This window comes from Mya arenaria, chromosome 11 (assembly GCF_026914265.1).
Source record: "Mya arenaria isolate MELC-2E11 chromosome 11, ASM2691426v1".
Classification (NCBI taxonomy): Eukaryota; Metazoa; Mollusca; class Bivalvia; order Myida; family Myidae; genus Mya; species Mya arenaria.
The window spans coordinates 12,522,645-12,527,656 of NC_069132.1; the positions used below are offsets into that span (position 1 = coordinate 12,522,645).

The window sequence follows — 5,012 nt, forward strand, 5'->3', positions numbered from 1 at the left end:
TTGTGATTTTACTTATTTTAAAAGCAATTTTGTTCCTAATCATAATTGCTGTACCTCCCTTACCACATTTTAAGACATTAAAGTGGCCCAGCGATTCATTAGTAGTGTAATATGAGGTAAAATTTATGAACGCTATCCAAAAAATGGGCTGAATGGGCCTAATCTAGGGTCCCTTGGGTGCTGGGGCATTTGGCGAGGATTTTACTAACAGTTCGTTCCCGCAAGGCGGGGATTTTACCCGGGGTTTGCTGGACCGAAAGTCCCCGCTCTTCCCCAGACCAGGGGGGGGGGGGGGCGTGGTTACAATTGACCGGTGCATAAAAGCATGCATTATTTTGGGAACAAAATTGTTTCGCTTATCGCCATAGGGCTAGTGGAAGGGAAACAACTGCTTCATAAACAATATTGGAAAGAAATATTTACTTGTTATCCTTATGTCAAACTTAAGTTTAACACAATTGCTTACAAGAGTTTGTAGATCTGTAATTGTTCCTCCCTTTCATTTGCATAAATATGTTAAATTCTTGAATTAGTTATGCTATATAAATGATGACAATTAATCACATTACGTCCATCCAAATAATTTAACATGCAATGCAACTTATTGAAATGTTTTGTATGTTTTTGTACTGTATTATATGTTGCATTATGAGCATGGGTTTTAATGACGCCTGTATATTCATTCCACGAAGAAGCGATCATCTTGTATGCATGAAGCTTATCAAAGTAAAATACATCCAAGCAAATCCAGATAAAAATGTTTAATGATAATCACAAACAGCCAACTATATTACACAAACACAATAACAATGAGAACAGAATCAACTCTAATTTAAAACGTAACATAATTGTGAAGACCTATCACACATTCACACACAAATGCACCACTGTCCACACATTGTCTTCTATAAGGTCCCTATCACAGTGAATGAAATACAAATGGAGGATCTAAAGTAATTTAGAACTTAAATAACTCGATATGTAAATATACGTTTATAATACAGGAACTCGTTTCCGTGAAGAATTTAATTAAACGCCTTGTAGCAAGTCGGTATCAGTCGAACATTAGGTCACCTCCTACACTGGACATATGTACATAGACTTGTACACATGTTACATGTTCTTGCCAAACAGATTACAGTTTGCGCAGAACGAGCTGCATGGCCACTTCGGCGTCTTCATGACTGTCGTGGCCCTCTGTAAAACAAAACAATATATTTCGTTTTGCAATAGATCTCATACGATTAAAATTTGTAAGAATATATCAAACCACTATCATCCACGTGATTGCTTGATATATAGGGCATTTGTTCTTAAAGAGTATGGAGGCAGGCGGTTAGTAGTACTAATATAGGTGTATACCACTATTGACAGCTAGATAATTCGAACCCCAAAATACACACACTGTTATATATAGCGTTTTCCTTTGTATAATTGAACTTGACGTCACCATACATTCAAAGAATCGTGAAAATACATCTTTTAAATACCTCCTGTCTGAATACTTCGGCCGAGAACGCCTTGGGCGATGTCCTTGAGTGAACGCCTGAGATGTGAGCCGTGGGGATGGGGATACAGCTTCAGGGTGTCCACGACCTTGTCATGTACGATCTGTGACAGATTTAAAAAAAAAGGTGTCATTAGCCCGGTAATGGACGGGGTGATAGCGTCTTGTTGGATCAGTAACAGAAAAAAAGACATCGGGGACAAAATCGCGGAGTCCACAGAATTAATGAACCCACACCCTTGTGTATGATCTGAAACTGATAGCAGACTGTGCGGGTTCATAATTAATGAACCCACACCCTTGTGTATGATCTGAAACCGATAGCAGACTGTACGGGTTCAAATTAATGAACCAACACCCTTGTGTATGATCTGAAACCGATAGCAGACTGTACGGGTTCAAATTAATGAACCAACACCCTTGTGTATGATCTGAAACTGATAGCAGACTGTGTGGGTTCATAATTAATGAACCCACACCCTTGTGTAGGATCTGAAACTGATAGCAGACTGTGCGGGTTCATAATTAATGAACCCACACCCTTGTGTAGGATCTGAAACGGATAGCAGACTGTGCGGGTTCCTAACTAATGAACCCACACCCTTGTGTAGGATCTGAAACGGATAGTAGACTGTGCGGGTTCATAATTAATGAACCCACACCCTTGTGTAGGATCTAAAACTGATAACAGACTGTACTGGTTCAAATTAATGAACCCACACCCTTGTGTAGGATCTGAAACTGATAACAAACTGTACTGGTTCAAATTAATGAACCCACACCCTTGTGTAGGATCTGAAACTGATAACAGACTGTACGGGTTCAAATTAATGAACCAACACCCTTGTGTATGATCTGAAACTGATAGCAGACTGTACGGGTTCAAATTAATGAACCCACGCCCTTGTGAAGGATCTGAAACTGATAACAGACTGTACGGGTTCAAATTAATGAACCAACACCCTTGTGTAGGATCTGAAACTGATAGCAGACTGTGCGGGGTTAAAATTAATGAACCCACACCCTTGTGTAGGATCTGAAACTGATAACAGACTGTGCGGGATTAAAATTAATGAACCCACACCCTTGTGTAGGATCTGAAACTGATAACAGACTGTACGGGTTCAAATTAATGAACCCACACCCTTGTGTAGGATCTGAAACTGATAACAGACTGTACTGATTCAAATTAATGAACCCACACCCTTGTGTATGATCTGAAACTGATAACAGACTGTGCGGGGTCAAAATTAATGAACCCACACCCTTGTGTAGGATCTGAAACTGATAGACTGTGCGGGGTTAAAATTAATGAACCCACACCCTTGTGTAGGATCTGAAACTGATAACAGACTGTGCGGGGTCAAAATTAATGAACCCACACTCTTGTGTAGGATCTGAAACTGATAACAGACTGTGCGGGTTAAAATTAATGAACCCACACCCTTGTGTAGGATCTGAAACGGATAGCAGACTGTGTGGGTTCATAATTAATGAACCCACACCCTTGTGTATGATCTGAAACTGATAACAGACTGTGCGGGGTCAAAATTAATGAACCCACACCCTTGTGTAGGATCTGAAACTGATAACAGACTGTGCGGGGTTAAAATTAATGAACCCACACCCTTGTGTAGGATCTGAAACTGATAACAGACTGTACTGGTTCAAATTAATGAACCAACACCCTTGTGTAGGATCTGAAACTGATAACAGACTGTACGGGTTCAAATTAATGAACCCACACCCTTGTGTAGGATCTGAAACTGATAACAGACTGTACGGGTTCAAATTAATGAACCCACACCCTTGTGTAGGATCTGAAACTGATAACAGACTGTACGGGTTCAAATTAATGAACCCACACCCTTGTGTAGGATCTGAAACTGATAACAGACTGTACGGGTTCAAATTAATGAACCCACACCCTTGTGTAGGATCTGAAACTGATAACAGACTGTACGGGTTCAAATTAATGAACCCACACCCTTGTGTAGGATCTGAAACTGATAAAAGACTGTGCGGGGTCAAATTAATGAACCCACACTCTTGTGTAGGATCTGAAACTGATAACAGACTGTAAGGGTTCAAATTAATGAACCCACACTCGTGTGTAGGATCTGAAACTGATATCAGACTGTGCGGGGTCAAGATAAATGAACCCACACCCTTGTGTAGGATCTGAAACTGATATCAGACTGTGCAGGGTCAAAATTAATGAACCTACACCCTTGTGTATGATCTGTAACACAATGTTCGAGCATTGAAATATAAATGTATAATATAGCGTTTTAGGATACATTTCTTATATCGTTGTACATTAGATGAGTCAAATCTACATTTGTTTTCGTTTTATTATTTAACTAGTTCCTGAGTTGGTTTGGGTTTTACATAGTTATATTTAGTTAATTAAGAGGTCAATCTCGGAACGAGGCTGGATGGAAATGGAAAGGCCCTCCTTTGGTGCAAAACGCTATTTTACTACTAATGGCTACGGAATTAAAATTATTCCGTATTTGTTGTTTGTTTGTTTATAATGAATTGCTTTTTATCTTCCTGATAATGAAAAAAAATCAAAGGCTCATTTGGGGAAAATCAGAAACCGCCGCGCGTACTGGCTACGACAAAGTAGGGTAAAATGCCCCGTCTATTACTTGAGCGAATAGTTATAGCAGTTAACTACATCTTCTAAAATATGTATTTTGGTAATCGAATATTCGATCGAAAGAATTACCGAATATTCGAATATTAGTTTTGCCATTCTTTTGCATCCCTAGTACAAACACATTGCCATCAGTGGGCAGGCCACTTGTCACTATGTGAGGCCGCTGCCCTGATTTAAAAATTATCACACAGAAATGTTTCTTACTGGACTCTATCAAATTCCTTCACGCCATGTGGATCTTAAAAAAAACATGGCTGCCAGGGGCATGGCTACTTTACACTGTCTATATATATTGAAGACTTCGAAAATCCTTTCAGAAACTTTACCCAATTTCGAAATAATAATTTCACAGAAGTTTTCCTTAGGTGACCCTCTGTCAAATTTCCCTTACCCTATGTTGATGTATAAAAAGGCATGGTTGCCAGGTTTGGGGCTAGTAAGCATTATATGTCTATATGGAAAACGTTGAAAATCTTTTCAGAAACTAATGGCCCATTTTATAAATAATTTCACAGTAGGGTCCCTTGGGTGACCCTCTGTCTAATACCTTCACCCCATGTTGATGAAAAACATGGTTGCCAGGGGCAAGGCAATTTTTAACTAGATGTCTAAATGGAAATCGCATTGGCGTAATTTTAAAATATTTTCACAGAGAATTTTCTTATGTGACCCTTTTATCATTTTTTTCTTTTTATTGAAGATATAAACTTCAAACATCATGAACTTATACACAGTATTAAACTGTGTGCCCTTATGTAAGGTATATAAATCCAACTTAAATATTGAGAGTTATGACCCTTTGTAACTTTTTAAATTATACATTTATACATTTTCATGTTT

The 5,012-nt window shown here is 38.7% G+C and overlaps 1 long non-coding RNA gene across 1 annotated transcript; it reads right to left on the reverse strand.

Moving 5' to 3' along the window:
• Positions 1-746: 746 nt before the first annotated feature.
• Positions 747-3,734, reverse strand: LOC128209144 (uncharacterized). The gene is made up of 2 exons (XR_008256946.1): positions 1,491-3,734; positions 747-1,197 (listed from the first exon to the last, which is right to left on the reverse strand). It is a non-coding gene; the product is annotated as an uncharacterized LOC128209144 (long non-coding RNA).
• Positions 3,735-5,012: the final 1,278 nt, after the last annotated feature.